We start from the raw sequence: 21,862 nt of genomic DNA on the forward strand, positions 1-21,862 counted from the left end.
AACTGTATGTGTTTTTGCTCAGTGGTAGTAAGGGACAGTATCCTCAGCCAAGACTTGGTTAGAAAATTTCCTCTCTGATCACTTTTGTATTGTACTGGAAACTGAACCCACTTATAGAGTGTACTTTATGTAAAGTGCAGTAGAAGGGAAGTGCCAGCCTGATTCAATGCATTGCAATGTTCATATTGCAATACGGTGTGACAGGGTTGGGCCAGATGGCTACAGGAGAGTGATAGAAGGCAGATATATTAGCCCCAGGTTAAGTAGGTCCCTTTTCCCTGGGTAAGGTAACAGGGAAGGTTCCAGAACAATCAGGAACCTTCTGGAAACAATTAAGACAGACAGGCTGATTAGAACACCTGCAGCCAATCAAGAAGCTGCTAGAATCAATTAAGGCAGGCTAATCAGGGCACCTGGGTTTAAAAAGGAGCTCACTTCAGTTTGTGGTGCGTGTGTGAGGAGCTGGGAGCAAGAGGCACTAGGAGCTGAGAGTGAGAAGGCGTACTGTTGGAGGACTGAGGAGTACAAGCATCATCAGACACCAGGAGGAAGGTCCTGTGGTGAGGATAAAGAAGGTGTTGGGAGGAGGCCATGGGGAAGTAGCCCAGGGAGTTGTAGCTGTCACACAGCTGTTCCAGGAGGCACTCTAGACAGCTGCATTCCACAGGGCCCTGGGCTGGAACCCGGAGTAGAGGGCGGGCCCGGGTTCCCCCCAAACTTCCCAACTCCTGGTCAGACACAGGAGGAATCGACCTGGACTGTGGGTTCATGAAAACGGCCAAACTGAGGGCTGCCGTGAAGCGCCGAGGCGAGCAAATCCGCCAATAAGCGCAAGACCCACCAAGGTAGAGGAGGAACTTGTCACAACTGGTTTTAGTGAAGTTACTCTGTTTATAAAAACAACAACCCTCAAACAATGCCTTTACTGTAAAAGGGTTCCACTTTAATTTAAAATAGAATAGCATGAAGATGTGAACGACTAACCTCATCTTCTGCTTATTTAACCACAAATATATGAGTTGTTTTTGTTGACTGTCAGCTGTTTGTTGCGCTTCCTGACATGGGCTATCCCAAATGTCCACACATTCTAGACATGTTTTTAGTGTTTGGTTAGTTTAATTTTAAATCATTTATGTTCATGTTAATTTAAGGAAAGCCACAAGGCAGCCAGTAAATAAACACAAGCAGTGTGAGCGCTTATCATTATATAAATTTTTAAACCCAGACAAGAATGTGTCAAAACAAAAGGGTTCATTCATGCGTGTTTGGAGATGAGCAATTTTAAAAAATGTAGTGTAAGCACCTCCTGCCCATTCAGCCTTGTTGTGCTACATATACTCCTTTTTTCTTGTCCTCCCCCCATAAGGATGGTCTATTTAACGAGAAAAAGGGGAACAAAAGACATTTTTCTTTACCTGGAAGCAAAAGAAGATGGTAAGTCCATGCATTTCCATTTATTATGAGCAGTCGAAAGAAACTACACCCTGTTTATCTTGAGACTGTGTATTTAATGGCTACTCTAGCAATTTTCAAAAAATCTTCTTCTAGGTCATTACCATTAGTTTTCCTGCACTGGTGATAGCAACAGAGGGAGATCCAGCAGAGACACAAAACCACCTGAACCCTAGATGATGATGATAAGCTGATGCCTGAGCCCAGTCTACATTAACACTATCAGTGGTGGAGCTGAACTGCTGGTAGTGAAACTGTAGGAGATTTCCTGATGATTGCTAGAGTAGACACAGCCCACTGGGCTCTTTGACAGCCTCTGTACCTTTGAAGGATCATGTTAGATCAGTCTTATAAGTCCTGATATTAGTGAAACACACTATAATACACACGCACTCTTGAAAAACACTATAATATTAGCACTCATCACTACCTCCTGATCAGTACTCCCTTCCCCTTTCCATGAAGCATCTCTGTTACATCTGGCATAGCACAAGCCTCTAGGTACGAAGCACCAAGTGGTAACATTGGATAACATTCCCCTTCCAAACCAGATTAATGAATCCCAGCTGATCTCACTTACTATTATAGCTGATCCTCTTTTGCCCACAGTATGGTATAAAGGAGAATCTACACATTCAGTCAGGCTGTATTTCTTGAAGAGTCCCACAGTTCTACTTGTCACTTATTTTGAATCCTACTTGCCTCAAATTTAGCAACCCCCTTATCCCTGCCAGCTGTGACACTGACAATGGAAGCATCAAGCTCCTTTTAACTTATCCACCAGTGGCCACTGAATACATTGTGATCGCCTCTTCATTCGTTTTACTGCCTTCTTAGTCCTTTAACGTAGTTGAATCTTTTCCACTAAGTTCACAAACAGCAACCAAAATCTTTATCGTAACTGGGTCTCCATAATGTAGCTGGAATTCAGTGTTGTTTCTTCTTGGCATCCAGCACTAGTAACTTGAGAAAAGGAAGTGTGTCAGCAATTTGGTTTTTACCTTTGGAGAACTGGCTTTTAAGGTGATACTAACTGAGTGTTATTAAGGCATTTTTCATATTTTAAAATACCCATCTTCCCCCTTCATGATAAATTTCTGGAAGTTTGATTGGATTTTCCATTGAGGAAACACATTTTTTAAAAGTAGTGGATAATGAGTACATGGGGAAAAAAAAAAAAGAATGTTTCTGCATCTGGATTACTTATACGAATCTGGTGCTACCATAGCAAATCAGGTAACTGTACATACCAGGGAGTACTTGTTCATGCAAGTAGCCCTTTGATTTTGCAAATACACTGAGCTAGGCAAATAGGGTATCTTTTGCATGCACCAGACAGTCTCCATGGTTTGAAGGTTTTGCCCAAAGTTTTGTACTGTAAGTTTTAAAAGCTTTTGTTTGTTTGTTTTTTTGGAGATGGTAGAAGAATGAAAAGAAATGAGTTGCTCCAGGGAAAGTAATTTATATGCAAAAGACAAATTTTAAGTCATGTGGCAAAATATGAGAATTCATGGATATGTGACAGGAAAATCATGGGCATCCTCCTTCCCCATCCCTGGAATCTGCCTCCACCCAAGACAAGTAGAATATAAGCCTCCTGCGGAGGAGACAAACCCTGCCAGATGCAGAATCTGCCTGTGGCCTGTGCCCTTAGTGTACAGACCTGGTGGGAGTCCCTCAGCTGGTGTAAATTGTCATAGCTCCGTTGACTTCACTGTCTCCCAGAAGCTCAGCTCATCTGTGTCTCCTTCACCCTAGCCCCTGACTCCTTTCTTACATGTACTATCTCCTCCAGACTCTTCCCCACTAGATATACACCCTGACTGTACTGCCCCATAGGCTGCATAACTCATTTGCAAAGTGATCTCTGATTTTGAAAAGGAGAAAGTTATCGCGAATTTACAACAATTGCAGTGTTAAGGAAAAAGGGAGAACAAATCTGGCTTTCCATGACTTCTGGGACAATGTGACTCATGTAAGCCCTTATTTGCAAATTGCTAGTGATGAAATCACAAAGAGAAGGATTGTAAGAGGTCAAATGACTGATATTTTTAGAAACATTAATTAGTTAGTACCTGATCTGGCAAATTCTTACTCATATGTGATCAATCCTCATTCATGCCAGTAGTATAATTGATTTCAGTGGTACATCTTATATGAGTAGGCATTAAGGATGAAATTCATTCCAGTGCAGAGGAGTGGCACTTAAGTCCGACGTAAACCCCGTTTGGAGAGCTGAAATGGGACTTCAGTGGTGCACAGGAATTGTCTGGACCTTCTGTACAGGAGGACTAAGGGTTGGAGGAACTGGGCCCAACATGTTAAGTGCTATTTATTATATTATTATTGTTTTGTGAATTTCCAGCAGAGAGAGACTGGAGCTGCGAAGTTCACATCCAAACTTCTTTAAGTTATAGGATGTCAGATCCAGGGTTTTGATCTGGGTCTGTTTCAAATGTCCAATTATTGACAGTCATACTCAGTATTCTGTTTGCAAGCTACACTGCAAACTGTCAGAAGAATTTGTATTATGGTCCTTTCATGAGCAGGCTAAAGAGATGTAGTTTTCAATACTAAAAAGAACATAATCACTCTTTATAGGTAAGATATGTTATTTCCACTATGGAGATTCATGTCGGTACATTTTAAAGTAGGTTGTTTGGCTGAATTTATTATTTAGCCACCAAGAATAGAAGTGAAAGAGAAGATCCAGTGAGAATTATTAGATTCTGTACTTCAAACTTACATCATATATACATTTATAAGATGACTTTTATTTTCAGTTGACCCCTTAGGTAGTGTTTTCTTTGCTGCTTTTTAGCTGGCAGATGCTGTTTGAGGCCACTTTCTTGGCGTTCCTGTGAAGGCGCAGTGGGCCAAAAGACCCAGAGAATGCAACCCTTAACTGCATCATATCTGGAACACATGCACAAAGAGTGCGCATTGTAGTCTTGTCCTAGGTCTCCTTCGGAGGCTCCCAATAACAGCCAGCTACCTGATTTTAAAGATGTCCTTCTGTCCCTACTCTCACTGCTTACTTGCACTGACCAGTGGTCCCACCCTACTTTCTCAGCATGTAATGATGAATCAAAAATAATGCACAAGGGAGCTAGACATAGGCTGATCTTTCCACTTCTACTGTGAGTCTCACAGGAAAGATGAGGCCTAGTGGAAGAAAGATGTACATTAAAATTTTGTCTTCATTTATCAAAAAGGATCTCAGTTATAAGTATAAAATCTTCCACTGAAGAATGATCATGCATATTTTCCCATCTGTTAACTTGGGACGGGAAGCAAAGTCTCTGTGTAAAAACCCACCTTCCAGGCTGAAATAGGGTCATACAAATTGCTTTGCTTCCACGGTATGAGGGAGCGTTGGAGAAAGTCTTTTAAACTTAAGTTAAGAATCAAACTCTTCCTAAATCAGACAAATTATTTATTGGTTTTTAATGCACATTTTAACAAGAAAAGAAACTTGAATTGGGGAGGAGGAGGAGAAGAAGAATGTGAGCTCTTTGCACCGTTTGCAGATTGCTGATAATGCTAGTTATCTGACCTACCACACTGAGTGAGTTCCATGTGCTTTGCTCAACATATTCTGTGGTTCATACGTATGCAACTTTTTAGGCTGTAGTCATAGCTTACAATATGTGTCCCTGCCCGCCGCTCCCCCCCAGAAACCTTTAGTTAATGCTCCTCACTGACCCTTTTATAATCTATAACTTTTGCTCACACCCCATTAGTAAGGGAGGCTTCACTGAAAGTACCTATCAAAAAAAAAAAAATCTGGGAGAATTTCCAAGATAAGGCATGTATAACAGAGAATTCTGGCAGTTTTTCATCTGGCACACATTTTTTATTTCAAGTTGGCTTGGTCTTTGGACTATAATAAACAGTGAGTTGCATCTAACAAATCACTTTTAATACCCTTGACCCTGACAATGTGCATCTACTTTGGGCTTTATAGAAAAATCCCTAACCAAAAAGACAGTGGGTCACACACTGATGTAATACCGTGTGACTGTGCTTCCCCTTTAGGTTTAGTATTTCTCCTAAAACATGAAAGATAAGGCCTATGTTTAAAACAGACATCTAGTACCTTCAATTGCTCCATATATTTTACATTTTTTATAGGACATTCTTTACGTTCAGAACCACACTAATTTATGTGGGCAGAAAGGCTTCTGTTTCTCTGAACCTTTAAGAATTGAAACAATATAGTACCACAAAACTCAGATTGCATTTAAATAGAGGTTGTATGCCACTCTCAAGGACTCATTTTAATTATAAAGAAAAAGGGCCGTGTGTGTGTGTGTGTGAAATAAATAAATAATAAACTCTCCTATTCTTACCTGCTGTCTTTCTCTTTAGGAGAGAGGCAGTTTGGGGAGGTGATGACAGTGATGAGGGCCTTATAAAGTAACAATGAAATTCTGAGGTCTGCATAGAGCTTGATTAAGGAGCTCTCGAAGGTTACCTGCTTCACAAGCCCAAATAATAGTGTTTGTTTCTCTCCCTTCCAAAGGATTGCACAGAGAACATTTCAGAGTAATCAGGCTGTGCTATTGGTTTTGGTTTTGGTTTTTAATCTTGTTCTAGCTGCAGTAAGATTGCCTCATTTATATTTTAAGTACAAAGCCAGTTCAGTTAAGCATGTGAATTCTCCTGAGATCATTTAAATTCCTTTTCACAGTTTAAAACTAGTCTCTTGTCAGGTTTTAAGTTTTTTATATATATGTTTGTTTCCCTTTATACTTGCCTGTAAATCAACTTATTCCAGGATTTGAGTTACCTAATCAATATTGGGCAGACACAGCTTTAAGCTGTAGTTTATTATAATTATTGGGTTTGTAAAGAAATCTAGCTATTGCTGTGATTATTTGTATTACAAAGATGCATCCGATGAAGTGGGTTTTAGCCCATGAAAGTTTATGCTCAAATAAATTTGTTGGTCTCTAAGGTGCCACAAGTACTCCTGTTCTTTTTAAAAAGAACTAGATTCATCTATTAAAAAAAGAAATGGATTCTGATTTGTGAAATGTTTTCTTTAGCAGACTTGCACTTTCACGTAAGTTAAACCACAATTTCTCCTAATACATAGTACTTGTACTGACTTTCAGCACTCAATGAAATTAAGGTTCTTAGCTTCTGTTGTTGTCACCATGCAGAACATCTGTAGCTCAATGACAATTTGTTGAGTCTGATATTTTTGGCTTCTCCAGCTTTTTAAAAATGAGACACTGATCCCACTGAGGAATTTGTTTTTTCATTTCAGAAGTTTGGGAGATTTAGCACCATTTCTGTCTAAATTTTAAAGTACAATACGCTATCAAGTTATATGTGGGATATGGGCCAAGTCCTGGTTCCATTACTCAAGCAAGCACTCCTATTGAAACTAAAAACACTGCTCATGTCTATAAGGTGAGCAGGATTTGGCCCAAAGTTTATAAATTTTATGTGAATTTACAGTGATATATGTGTGATTTTTAATAATCCTAATATACACAGGCATCTGGTCATTTTGGGTACTTTCAGGTTAATCAGACACAGAAAAGAAATTTATGTTTCAGCTGTTGGGGTGAAGTCAGTGAAACATTTTGCTATGCAAAAATTAGCTTCTTTTGAACACTTAACAAAAAATGTGCCAGATGTTCAGACTAAAACACCAGTTATCCAATTTTCTCGTGTAAAGTTAATCTCTTCTTAAATTTCAACCATGCTGTGTTATGTGAGGTTACACTGGAGTGTAACATGAAGGGATGTGGCATGCCATATTGTCAGTAATGCAATGGGATGGTTTATATTTGAATGCGGAAACACATTTTCAGTTCTGTTGCCAGGACAATATATACATTTTATGTTTCAATGGTAAAATCCACCAGATTTCAGAAGCAATGATGTTCAAGAACAAATTAACACTGGCTGGGGCCAATGCCATGTCTTTCCTAAAAATACTGCCTATGTATTAATTCGTATTTTGTGAAGTGCTCTGAGGTCCTGCAGTGAAAGGCAGCAGAGTACGAAGTTGTTATGATGAATTAGTTAGTGCTTCTGCAGCACTTTTAATGTGTAAAGTGCTATAGAAGAGTGATGCAGAATATTATTTATTACTTGCTGCTTTTGCCCCATCCTTCCTTACTCGATCCCCTCCCAATTATTTGCTGCCCTTACTAGTCACAAAAATTCAAAGATTTTAAGGCCAGAAGGGACCATTGTGCTCATCTGATTTGGTCTGCATCGCAAAGGCCATAGACTTGCACCAAATGATCCCTGCATAACTTTTATATTAGCTGGAACATATCATTTAAAAAAAAAAGACATCCAATCTTGATTTAAAGACTTCAAGTGACAGCAAGTCTACCACATCCCTAGGTAATTTGTTCCAGTAGCTAATTACATAAACTTAAAATTTTTCTCCTTATTTTTTGTCTGAATTTGTCTAACTTTGGCTTTCTGCCACTGAATCTTATTATGCCTTTGTCTGCTAAATTAAAGAGACTTTTACTATCAGAAATCTTCTCCCAATATAGGTACTTATTGCCTGTGTTCAAGTCACCTCTTAGTCTTCATTGGATAAACTAAATATATGGAGCCTCTTTAGTCTCTGATTGCAAGGCAGTTCAAATCATTTTGGTGTAGCTCTTTTCTGAACCTCCTCCAATTTTTAAAGCATGGACACCGGAACTGGACACAATATTCGAATAATGGTCTCACTAATGCTGCCTCTAGTGGTAATGTCACCTCTCTACTCCAAGTTACTGTGCTGGTTTTTTGGGAAGAATGATAGTTGGCTTGGGGACAGGGCATGTGTGCGTGTTGGGACAGAGCCAGAGCCAATGTAGTGGGGAGTGCTCCTCCTCGGGAAGAACTGTTGGAGTTATAGGGGGAGGGGTGGAGAGAGGCCATGGGATTATTAATAAACTCCATGTGAAATATTAAAGATAGAAATATTTTGCTTAGATTCACTCATCACTTAATGCAGTTATCGGATTCAAATTCTGCTACTGGTCTCAATGGCCCCCCAAATGAGAACAACTGGGTAATGCAAAAGTGTCAGCTCATTCCTACCAGGAGCAGGGATAATATACGTTGTGTGTGTGAGATTAGGTCCTGTTGCTGAGAACAGGGTGTGTGTGTGCTGTCCTATGGACCATGCCCCCAGACCCTGTTCATATTCCCATTGGCCTGCAGTTTTTCTGGCATGTACATAGGCCAAACCATCAAACAGAATTTGGCTTGGAGTTTTCAAGCTGTAAAATGAATGATATTATAAAATGATTCTGCCGTTGTCCTTTGAAACTGTGCTGTTATTTGTGAATGGACAGCTGCTTCTCTCTCTCTCTCTCTCTTGCTTGTTTCTACAGTTTGAACTATGAAAGAGGATACTTGTGCTGCTCTGCAAAACAATAATTCATGATATTATGCAGCAGTAAATGTTTCTTTGAAATGACAGTTTTTGTTTTCTAATTCTTTGTCTAAAACAAATGAACTCACGAAAGCTTATGGTCAAATAAATTTGTTAGTCTCTAGGGTGCCACAAGTCCTCCTTTTCTTTTTGCAGATATAGACAAACACGGCTGCTACTCTGGAAGGTATGTACAGTAACTTTTCCTGTATTGTAGTGAGCATTCACTTTGAACATCTGTATTTGCGTCATGTTTTTTGTGTAAAATGGTTTGTCACTGCTAATTTAGATCATTTGATTTCAACTGGTATTTACAGTAAAAAAGAGAAATTTTAACACTGACATTCACTTAAAATGTGAATCAGAAACTAGATTTACTATAAAAATAGACATTTTACTGCATTTGACTGTATATCTGTTGCCGGTAATTTGACAATAAATGTACAGGGTTTTTTTCATTGACTGAGATTAGTATTACCAATTTGTTGAGGGTTTACTACAAATACATGTTCTCGGTAAGTAGAGATGAATGAATAGTTCAGGGCTGGCTCCAGGTTTTTTGCCCTCCCAAGCAAAACATTTGCTGCCCCAAGCTCTGAGAGCGCAACTACCCAAGCCAAAAAAAAAAGGGATGGCAGGAATTGTGCCTCCCCAAGCACATGCTTGCTTTGCGGGTGCCTAAAGCCGGTCCTGGAATAGTTATTCCTAAATTCAATCACTGAAATATTGTACTACAGGTATATGTTCAAATTAATAAAAGTTCATTCAAATTTTCAAAATTGCTTTAATGCCAAATAATTAATGTGGTGCATTGTGGGTGTAGCAAACTCCATCTCAGGGAAAAACAAGATTTAGGCCAGTTACAGATCTTGGGAGACAGGCCAGTCCTTGCTTACAGACAGCCCCCCAACCTGAAGCAAATACTCACCAGCAACCACACACCACACAACAGAACCACTAACCCAGGAACCTATCCTTGCAACAAAGCCCGTTGCCAACTGTGTCCACATATCTATTCAGGGGACACAATCATAGGGCCTAATCACATCAGCTACACTATCAGAGGTTTGTTCTACCAACGTGATATATGCCATCATGTGCCAGCAATGCCCCTCCGCCATGTACATTGACCAAACTGGACAGTCTCTATGTAATAGAATAAATGGACATAAATCAGATGTCAAGAATTATAACATTCAAAAACCAGTCGGAGAACACTTCAATCTCTTTGGTCACTCGATTACAGACCTAAAAGTGGCAATTCTTCAACAAAAAAACTTCAAAACCAGACTCCAGCGAGAGACTGCTGAATTGGAATTAATTTGCAAACTGGATACAAGATGTGTCATTACACAAAGTAAAACTATTTCCCCTTGTTTATTTCCCCTCCCACATACACACTGTTCCTCACACGTTCTTGTCAACTGCTGGAAATGGCCCACCTTGATTATCACTACAAAAGGTCCTCCCCCCTCCCCCCCGCCCGCTCTCCTGCTGGTAATAGCTCACCTTACCTGTCACAGTGTGTATGGTAACACCCATTGTTTCATGTTCTCTGTGTATATAAAATCTCCCCACTGGATTTTCCACTGCATGCATCCAATGAGGTGAGCTGTTGCTCACAAAAGCTTATGCTCAAATAAATTTGTTGGTCTCTAACGTGCCACAAGTACTCCTTTTCTTTTTGGTAATAATCATAAGTAACTAAACTAGAACTGGCTGAAAAATGAAACTACTTTAATGAAAAATTTAGAAATGTTGAAGTTTTTTTTCCCTTTGAAGTACTTCAATTTAACCTGTTTTACATTTTTAAAAAATCATGAATTTTTTAGAAATTTTTATTAAAAACATCAAAAATACGATGTTTTTGATACAAATGTTTAAAAGTAATAAAAGTTACTATTTTTCACAAAAAATCTCAATAATTTGTTGTGAAAACAGTTTATTGAAAAAGGCTGTTTTTCAATGAAAAAACTTTTGCTTAAAAAATTCCAATAATAAATGAAAGAACTCCTCACTTTGCTAATGAACTGTACTAAAGACACACCTTTTACATCTAGCACACCTTTTTCTTTTGTGCTTAGGCTGGATGATAATTTCATTTTTAGTTGGCAAGACATTTGAATTATACGACTAAATCTTAACAGTCTGTTTGGGCTGTTTCTCAGTCTGCTTGAACTCTCTTTTGGTACACAAAAAACAATGAATTCTGTTCCACTGAACAATTATTCTGTTCCAACTACGAACTCCTCTAGTACACAAAAAAGCATGTTAAAGTAGATACATGAGGATTTTAGCAGCAATGTTAACTTGCACACATTGTGCACCTTGTTTATGTGATGGTATATGTTTGTTAACCTAAACAATAATATATTCAGTCACACATTTCACTATAAAACCAGTAGATAATACTTCTTATGTGTGGTGTGACCTAGATAACACTTACAAAGTGCATTAGACAGGTTTCAGAGGAACAGCCGTGTTAGTCTGTATTCGCAAAAAGAAAAGGAGTACTTGTGGCACCTTAGAGACTAACCAATTTATTTGAGCATGAGCTTTCGTGAGCTACAGCTCACTTCATCAGATGTTTACCGTGGAAACTGCAGCAGACTTTATATACACACAGAGATATAAAGTCTGCTGCAGTTTCCACGGTAAACATCTGATGAAGTGAGCTGTAGCTCACGAAAGCTCATGCTCAAATAAATTGGTTAGTCTCTAAGGTGCCACAAGTACTCCTTTTCTTTTTTCAAAGTGCATTAGGGTTCTGTATCCACGGGGAGGGGGGGAGACTGTAGTATCCCTGTAAGTGATGATTACCTTGTTAGTGAGTATCTCACACTACAGCTATAGCAACCATTGTGTCAAGGGAGAAGGGAGCAGCTGCAATTCTGCCTGGCCTTTATGCTGATCATATAAGGAGCAGGGAGCCATGTAACTCCTTCCTCTCTACCGCTTCCCCCCATTAGGACCAAGCAGTTATTCAGTACCAGGACTCTTGCAGTTCTGCATGCAGAAAGACTGCAGGATTAGCCTCTCAGGGTCGACTTTTGGCTAACTTCTTTCATCACCAAATACCCCTACACTGCATGTAGAATCTGCAGTGGTTTAAATTGGGAAAGGTCATTATCCAGTAATCGTTTTGGTAGTGTCTAGCTGAAGGTTCCCAGCCCAAGCTGAGTAGCTGAACTCATCTGTTGTACCTAGTCATACTCAATAATGAATCAACTTCAAGTGAAAACTGAAAACCAAGAGCAGGAAATGTGTTTTTATCCCTAATATTTTCTCCGATATAAAGTTCCATTATGGAAGAAAAGGGAGGAATCTGGATTCTTTCATCTCATGGACAACTGGTTGATGGATGAGTGTGACTTAAATAGAACAACCTGGAGCTAGGCCACCTTTGATTTTTGTTTTAAAATAGTTTATAGCAGGAAAAAGGAAGCTCTCTCTGTTTTTAAGACCTGTTATAAGTAATGGTCATTTAATACAAAACAAAACAAAATTACATTTTTTTTCTGACAACAACCCTAATAGATCAGCTTAGCATATTTTAAAACTGACTCAGTACATGGAAAATAACTTGCCATAGTTGTGAGAGTCCAGTTTCAAGCAGATTATAAGTGTATGGTTTCAGCACAACATGTATGAAGTTTGGGAAGCTGTCTGTTCCTCTAAAATCCAGCTACATTCAGAATCCTGTAAATCTTTATCTCTAATACTGGGGTGGCCAACCTGTGGCTCTGGAGCTGCATGCGGCTCTTCAGAAGTTAATATGTGGCTCCTTGCATAGGTGCTGACTGGGGCTGGAGCTTCAGGTGCCAACTTTCCACTGCTCAACCCCAGGCCCTGCCCCCACTCCACCCGTTACCCCAAGGCCCCCACCCCTTTCTGCCCCCTCCCCTGAGCCTGCTGCACCCTTGTTCCTCCCCCTCCATCCCAGAGCTTCCTGTACACTGTGAAACAGCTGATTGTGGTGGGCAGGAGGCATGGGGAAGGAGGGGGAGATGCTGATCAGCAGTGCTGCTGGTGGGCAGGAGGTGGTGGGGGTGGCTGATGATGTATTACTGTGGCTCTTTGACAATGTATAGTGGTAAATTCTGGCTCCTTCTCAGGCTCAGGTTGGGCACCCCTGCTCTAATACAATAAAGCTATAAATGCAATAGTAACAGAGACTACAGTGTTGCCTGCTCACAAAATATCAAAGCCAGATTTCAAGTTGCAATTAAAAGAAACAATATGCCTAGAGGGGCTTTCCTTACTGTCATTATTGCAATGACAACCATTAAACATGGGGGCTCTGAAGTGATAGTTACATCGGAATATGATTCCCAATTCCTAGTCCCAGTGCACTCAACTCTGCAGTGTACTGAAGCTGAGATTAATGTCATCTGGTTACCACTTTATTTGTCCGCTGTTAGCCAAATAAATCTAAATTGATTTCATTGAGAAACCAGAAAGGCATCCGTAGGTGCTTATGTCCTTTGGCAATCATATCTTTTGTGTGCCAGCATACAGTTCTCTTCTTCTCTTAACACTTAAAATAATGACATTTTCAAGACTTCTGGACGTATAAAATTGTAGAATGGCATTTCTGTGTGTATTATAGTCAAAGAGTTAAAGTAGAATATACCAGCTCCCAACATGTCTTTTAGTTAAGGCAAGAATGCAACACTATTAACATAATATACTATATGTTCTAGAAACGATAATATTTACCAGATACAAAGGTTTGACTGGTATTCACTTTGGACTACGTGTATAACTCACGCTTGGCTTCACCAGTCATCAAAATATGTGGCTTTCCCAAAGTCATGCTGATAAAATCTTTAGCACCTCATGCTATTCAATAATGACTCTATCTCTATACTGTGTAATATATATATGTACAGACAGAGAGGGAAAGAGAAAACAATGCATTGAAAAAGATTAAGAAATGACATAATTAATTTATTGTAACTGATTAGTCTGATTATGCCTTTGAACACCTTTAATTCACTGAAAGTTCTTATTAAAATTTCAACCTTTAGAAATGAAGAAAATTCTTGGATTGTCTTCACCCTTTTAATACACCTTCAAAAGATATTTTTAATCGTATATAGGCTGTTAATGTGGATTAGTGAAAATTATGAAACCTGGGCCATACTCCAGATACATTGTATAAAAGTGTAGAATGAAAAGGAAATGAGTTAATAGCCACTAGTACGCCTCATGGACATTTATGCCAACATTGTCCACTATGGTCTGGATTAATCAAAGGGATAACAGCTTTTTTTCATTAGTAGTAAGGTAACAAATAAACAACATTCTTATTTGTTAGCTACTTTAATATTTGCAGCAGCTACACGCAGTGATAAGTTTGGATTTTCTCTGTTTATAGAAACCTGGTTCCTCCACAGATAACAGTACAATTCAATATTTATGGAGTGCTGGTTTTCTGCAAATATGAAAAACTGGAGGTTATTTCTAGAATGATTCATTAAAATGTACACATGAATAAGGAGACATCACTTAAAATATTAAATCTGTTCTACTATCATCTTGATTTTTATATATAAAATTTATGCATGTAGTGTGAAAAAGGGACTTCAGTAGTGCACAGACTGTGTGTTGGCCCTCTGAATAAAAGTGAATGCCTCCTGTATGTTGTACCATTGAATTCAATAGGACTATTCACATGCAAAATGTTACATGTGTAAGTGTAAAATCAGAACCTGTTTTGCATTAAGTTACTCACATAAATTAGTCTTTAGAGGCTCAGGATGTTAGTTCATAGCAGGAAAACCTTCCATGTTTGTTAAAAATGGCAAATATGGAATTATATTTTTTATGATTTGTTATACAGCAATGGAGGGCTGGAAAAGAGTTTGTGTAGGTGGCTGAGTTCCTGTTGAACTGATCATGTTAATGCTGCTGAGATTTGTGGTGTTAAGGATGTGCTAGGGCACCTTGAGCCTTGGTTAGGTGTCTTTTTAGTTATCTAAATCTAAATAAATACATTAAGTGATGACAGAGTGCTTCGATTTTTATAGTACTGTCAAGGTTCCTCCCCCACTCTGAACTCTAGGGTACAGATGTGGGGACCTGCATGAAAAAAACCCCTAAGCTTATCTTTACCAGCTTAGGTCAAAACTTCCCCAAGGTACAAAATATTACACCCGTTATCCTTGGAATGGCCGCTACCACCACCAAACTAATACTGGTTACTGGGGAAGAGCTGTTTGGACGCGTCTTTCCCCCCAAAATACTTCCCCAAAACCTTGCACCCCACTTCCTGGACAAGGTTTGGTAAAAAGCCTCACCAATTTGCCTAGGTGACTACAGACCCAGACCCTTGGATCTTAAGAACAATGAACAATCCTCCCAACACTTGCACCCCCCCCTCTCCTGGGAAATGTTGGATAAAAAGCCTCACCAATTTGCATAGGTGACCACAGACCCAAACCCTTGGATCTGAGAACAATGAAAAAGCATTCAGTGTTTTACAAGAAGACTTTTAATAAAAATAGCAGTAAATAGAAATAAAGAAATCCCCCCTGTAAAATCAGGATGGTAGATATCTTACAGGGTAATTAGATTCAAAAACATAGAGAACCCCTCTAGGCAAAACCTTAAGTTACAAAAAAGATACACAGACAGAAATAGTTATTCTATTCAGCACAATTCTTTTCTCAGCCATTTAAAGAAATCATAATCTAACACATACCTAGCTAGATTACTTACTAAAAGTTCTAAGACTCCATTCCTGTTCTGTCTCTGGCAAGAGCAGCACACAGACAGACACAGACCCTTTGTTCCTCTCCCTGCTCCCAGCTTTTGAAAGTATCTTGTCTCCTCATTGGTCATTTTGGTCAGGTGCCAGAGAGGTTACCTTTAGCTTCTTAACCCTTTACAGGTGAGAGGAGCTTTCCCCTGGCCAGGAAGGATTTCAAAGGGGTTTACCCTTCCCTTTATATTTATGACACGCCCCCCAAATCTCAGCTAGGGTGAAACACTGGCTGGGATTTCTTCCTGGAGCTCTAGGAAAACAGAGTTAATAAGACACATGCATCTCTAAATATACTACCAAGTACATAAAGACTAACAATATTTTCCACATCTCAAGGACGATTTTAACCAGTTGATTCTGGGAAACTTTCACGGGAGAGTGCATCAGCCACTTTGTTAGAAGCTCCTGAGATGTGTTGGATGTCGAAATCAAAATCTTGGAGAGCTAAACTCCACCGAAGAAGTTTTTTGTTAGTTTCTTTGACGGTGTGAAGCCACTTTAGTGCAGCATGGTCGGTTTGCAGGTGGAAACGCCGTCCCCAAACATATGGGCGTAGCTTTTCCAGAGCGTAGACAATGGCATAACATTCTTTTTCAGTGACTGACCAGTTGCTTTCCCTCTCAGACAGTTTTTTGCTGAGAAACACTACAGGGTGGAATTCTTGATCAGGTCCTTTCTGCATTAAAACTGCTCCCACACCACGCTCGGATGCATCTGTGGTTACTAGGAACGGTTTGTCAAAGTCTGGGGCCCTTAGTACAGGGTCAGACATGAGTGTCGCTTTAAGCTTGTTAAAGGTCTTCTGACACTTTCCGGTCCACTGAACAGCATTTGGCTGTTTCTTTTTGGTTAGGTCTGTCAGTGGGGCAGCGATTTGGCTGTAGTGCGGTACAAATCGTCTGTAATAACCGGCCAAGCCTAAGAAGGATTGAACCTGTTTCTTTGACTTTGGGGCAGGCCACTTTTGGATAGCATCCACTTTGGCCTGTAGGGGGCTGATAGTTCCTTGACCCACCTGGTGTCCAAGGTAAGTCACTCTGTTTAGGCCTATTTGACACTTCTTAGCCTTAACAGTTAGTCCTGCCTCCCTTATGCGCTCAAGGACTTTTTGTAGATGTTCCAGGTGGTCTGCCCAGGAATCCGAAAATATGGCCACGTCGTCAAGGTAGGTGACTGCATATTCTCCTAATCCCGCTAGGAGACCATCTACAAGTCTTTGGAAAGTGGCGGGTGCATTTCGCAGCCCGAAAGGGAGTACATTAAATTCATACAGCCCGAGATGTGTGATGAAGGCTGACCTTTCCTTGGCAGATTCGTCTAGCGGTACCTGCCAGTACCCCTTGGTTAAGTCCAAGGTAGAGATGAACTGGGCCCGTCCCAGTTTCTCTAATAGTTCATCTGTGCGTGGCATGGGATAGTTGTCTGGGCGAGTTACAGCATTTAGTTTACGGTAGTCCACGCAAAAACGTATTTCCCCATCTGGTTTGGGAACTAGAACCACTGGAGATGCCCATGCACTTTCAGAGGGGCGGATTACACCCATCTGTAACATATCCTGGATCTCCCGTTCTATAGCAGTTTTAGCTTGAGGAGACACCCGGTAAGGTTGGACCCTAATTGGGTGAGCATTACCTGTGTCAATGGAGTGGTATGCCCGTTCAGTCAGTCCTGGGGTGGCTGAGAACGTTGGCGCGTAGCTAGTGCACAGCTCCTGGATCTGCTGTCGCTGCATACGCCCAAGGGTCATGGAGAGGTTCACCTCTTCCACACCACCAGCACATTTCCCTTCGTAGTAAACACCTTCAGGCCACTCAGCGTCGTCTCCTCCCTGGGCTGTAAACTGACAAACCTTTAATTCTCTGGAATAAAAGGGCTTTAGAGAATTAATATGGTACACCTTAGGCTTTCGGTTGGAGGTGGGGAATGCTATGAGATAATTAACAGCTCCCAGGCGCTCCTGGACCGTGAATGGCCCTTCCCACGATGCTTCCATTTTATGGGCCTGGAGCGCCTTTAAGACCATGACCTGGTCTCCTACTTTGAAGGAACGCTCTCTGGCATGTTTATCATACCAGGCTTTTTGCTCTTTTTGAGCATCCTGTAAGTTTTCTCTAGCAAGGGCTAAAGAGGTTCGGAGGGTGTTCTGTAGGTTGGTTACAAAGTCCAGAATGTTAGTTCCTGGAGAAGGTGTAAATCCCTCCCATTGCTGCTTCACCAACTGCAATGGCCCCTTAACCTCACGGCCATATACAAGTTCAAATGGGGAAAACCCTAAACTGGGATGTGGTACAGCTCTGTAGGCAAAGAGCAACTGCTGCAACACTAGGTCCCAATCATTGGAGTGCTCATTTACGAATTTACGTATCATGGCCCCCAAAGTTCCATTAAACTTCTCCACCATGCCATTTGTTTGATGATGGTAAGGAGTGGCAACCAAGTGATTTACCCCATGAGCTTCCCAAAGGTTTTTCATAGTTCCTGCCAGGAAATTAGTCCCTGCATCGGTGAGGATGTCGGAGGGCCAACCTACCCTGGCAAAAATGTCTGCTAGTGCCTGGCACACACTTCTAGCCCTGGTGTTGCTTAGAGCTACTGCTTCCGGCCATCGGGTGGCAAAATCCATGAAAGTCAGTATGTACTGCTTTCCTCTGGGTGTCTTTTTCGGAAAAGGACCCAGAATATCCACAGCTACTCGCTGAAATGGAACTTCAATGATGGGGAGTGGCTGGAGAGGGGCTTTGACCTGGTCTTGGGGTTTTCCCACTCTTTGGTACACCTCACAAGACTGGACATAGGTAGAAACATCCTTGCCCATTCCCTCCCAGTGGAATGACCCCCCCAAACGGTCTTTGGTCCTGTTCACCCCAGCATGGCCACTAGGGTGATCATGGGCTAAGCTCAAGAGCTTGGCCCGGTATTTAGTTGGAACTACCAACTGTCTCTGAGGATGCCAGTCTTCCTGGTGTCCACCAGAAAGAGTTTCCTTGTATAAAAGTCCTCTTTCTACAACAAACCTGGATCGATTAGAAGAGCTGAGAGGCGGTGGGTTGCTCCGTGCCGCCGTCCAAGCTCTCTGGAGGCTTTCATCTGCTTCCTGTTCGGTCTGGAACTGTTCCCTTGATGCTGGAGACATCAGTTCCTCATGGGATTGTGGACCTAGGCTTGGTCCCTCTGGAAGCGATATAGGGGATGGAGCTGTTTCTGTTGACTGTGAACCGCTCTCCGCTGGTGCACTATGTTGGGATTCAGGCTCCGGCTGAGCCTCTTGGGTCGGGTTATCGGCTGCTGCCAGTTCAGGTTCGGTGGGGCCCTCCGTTGTTGAGGTTGCAAGTACTGGATTCAGTGCTGACACGGGGTCTGGTGTTGGTTGTTCGGCTGGTTCCGGTTCTGGGACTGGTTCCGTCTGGGTCTCTGGGACTGGATCCACTACTGCTGTTGCAGACATTGGCCTGGGGTCCAGGTCCATCACCTCTGACTGGGTCCTGATAGAAGTTTCCGGAACAGAGCTAGGCCTCACGGCTTGTTTAGCCTGGCTGCGGGTGACCATTCCCACCCTCTTGGCCTGCTTCACATGATTGGCCAAGTCTTCCCCCAACAGCATGGGGATGGGATAATCATCATAGACTGCAAAAGTCCACATTCCTGACCAGCCCTTGTACTGGACAGGCAACTTGGCTGTAGGCAAATTGAAAGAGTTGGACTTGAAGGGTTGAATCATCACTTGGATCTCTGGGTTGATTAAATTGGGGTCCACTAAGGAAGCATGGATAGCTGACACTTGTGCTCCGGTGTCCCTCCACGCGGTGACCTTCTTCCCGCCCACACTCACAGTTTCCCTCCGCTCCAAGGGTATCTGGGAGGTATCTGGGCCTGTGGACCTCTGGTGTGATTCCGGTGCAATGAACTGTAATCTGTTGGGGTTCTTGGGGCAGTTGGCCTTTACATGCCCCAGCTCGTTACATTTAAAACATCGTCCAGCTGACGGGTCACTGGGGCGAGGAGGGCTGCTGGAGAACGGGGTGGTGGGACGATAAGGGGTCCGGAGGGTTCTTTGGGAGGTAGGTGGGGCTTTGGGCGGCCCCCGGTAATAGGGTGTGGTCTGGGGTGGTCCCTTCTGGTCTCCGCTCCAACTGCGACCAGTTTTCTTCTTCTCTGCCACCTCCACCCATCTGGCTCCAATCTCTCCTGCCTCGATTACATTTTTGGGCTTCCCGTCTAGGATGTATCTTTCTATTTCCTCAGGAACACCCTCTAAGAATTGTTCCATTTGCATTAGGAAGGGCAAATTTACTGGAGATTCAACACTTGCTCCTGATATCCAGGCATCCCAATGTTTCACAATGTGGTAGGCATGTCGGGTAAATGACATGTCTGGTTTCCACCTTAGGGCTCTGAACCTCCGACGAGACTGCTCGGGTGTTATCCCCATTCTGACTCTCGCCTTGGATTTAAACAGTTCATACTTGTTCATGTGTTCTTTAGGCATTTCAGCTGCCACCTCAGCTAAGGGTCCACTGAGCTGCGGCCTCAGCTCTACCATGTATTGGTCAGCAGAGATGTTGTACCCAAGGCAGGCCCTTTCGAAGTTTTCTAAGAAGGCCTCAGTATCATCACCTGCCTTGTAGGTGGGGAACTTTCTGGGATGGGAAGTGGTACCTGGAGAAGGATTGCTAGGGTTTGTTGGTATATTCTGCTGGGCCTTTATCCTCTCCATCTCCTCCACATGCTTCCTCTCTTTTTCCCTCTCCTCCTCCACATGCTTCCTTGCCTCCATTTCTTGTTCCTTCTTCAGCTGCATGAGTTCTATCTGTCTTTCATGTTCCCTTTGTCTTTCCTCAGCCTGAAATTTGGCTAATTCCAGCTGTAGTCGAGCTGAGGATTTGGTCATTCTAACCTCTCTGTTTTTAACTAACTTTACACCCGAGGTTTAGAAATAAACAAACAAAACGTGGCTGTAAAATTTTGCTGTGCTGGAATAGAATACCTATTCTCTGATAGTGACTGTCAGCCTACAGAAAAAAACAATTCCCTTGTCTCTGCTCTGGGCCCAAATTAAAGCAAAAAACCTCCAACTACTTGGAAACCTGCTTACCCAGCCCAAAGAAAAAGCAAATGGGTAGAACACACACCCCCTATTTACTTTTAGGAAGAAAAGAAAAAAAAACCTCTGGGTTGGAAGACTTCCCTGCAGGAGTTAAGTACCCTGCCTCCAGGCAAAGAAAACCTGCAATTCACAAGATAATCCCCTTTTGTCTCTGCTTGGCCACAAAGCAGAGAGAAACCAAGCTGCTTTCAGTTTCAAAGCTGCTTTCTGGACTTTCTTTCCAAAGAAAAAAAAAATTTCCTTTTTAAAATCTGTATTTCTAGTTCAAAAAATCTCAACTGGATCTCAAATGATTTCAGGTTAATCCCACCGCTGCCACCATGTCAAGGTTCCTCCCCCACTCTGAACTCTAGGGTACAGATGTGGGGACCTGCATGAAAAAAACCCCTAAGCTTATCTTTACCAGCTTAGGTCAAAACTTCCCCAAGGTACAAAATATTACACCCGTTATCCTTGGAATGGCCGCTACCACCACCAAACTAATACTGGTTACTGGGGAAGAGCTGTTTGGACGCGTCTTTCCCCCCAAAATACTTCCCCAAAACCTTGCACCCCACTTCCTGGACAAGGTTTGGTAAAAAGCCTCACCAATTTGCCTAGGTGACTACAGACCCAGACCCTTGGATCTTAAGAACAATGAACAATCCTCCCAACACTTGCACCCCCCCCTCTCCTGGGAAATGTTGGATAAAAAGCCTCACCAATTTGCATAGGTGACCACAGACCCAAACCCTTGGATCTGAGAACAATGAAAAAGCATTCAGTGTTTTACAAGAAGACTTTTAATAAAAATAGCAGTAAATAGAAATAAAGAAATCCCCCCTGTAAAATCAGGATGGTAGATATCTTACAGGGTAATTAGATTCAAAAACATAGAGAACCCCTCTAGGCAAAACCTTAAGTTACAAAAAAGATACACAGACAGAAATAGTTATTCTATTCAGCACAATTCTTTTCTCAGCCATTTAAAGAAATCATAATCTAACACATACCTAGCTAGATTACTTACTAAAAGTTCTAAGACTCCATTCCTGTTCTGTCTCTGGCAAGAGCAGCACACAGACAGACACAGACCCTTTGTTCCTCTCCCTGCTCCCAGCTTTTGAAAGTATCTTGTCTCCTCATTGGTCAT

The 21,862-nt window shown here is 41.7% G+C and overlaps 1 long non-coding RNA gene across 2 annotated transcripts in view; it reads left to right on the forward strand.

The window, feature by feature from the left end:
• LOC125645371 (uncharacterized) overlaps positions 1-21,862 on the forward strand; it is a 277,583-nt gene that overhangs the window by 62,715 nt on the left and 193,006 nt on the right. The gene's annotated exons all lie outside the window — the stretch shown is intronic.

This window comes from Caretta caretta, chromosome 12, assembly GCF_965140235.1.
Source record: "Caretta caretta isolate rCarCar2 chromosome 12, rCarCar1.hap1, whole genome shotgun sequence".
Lineage (NCBI taxonomy): Eukaryota > Metazoa > Chordata > Testudines > Cheloniidae > Caretta > Caretta caretta.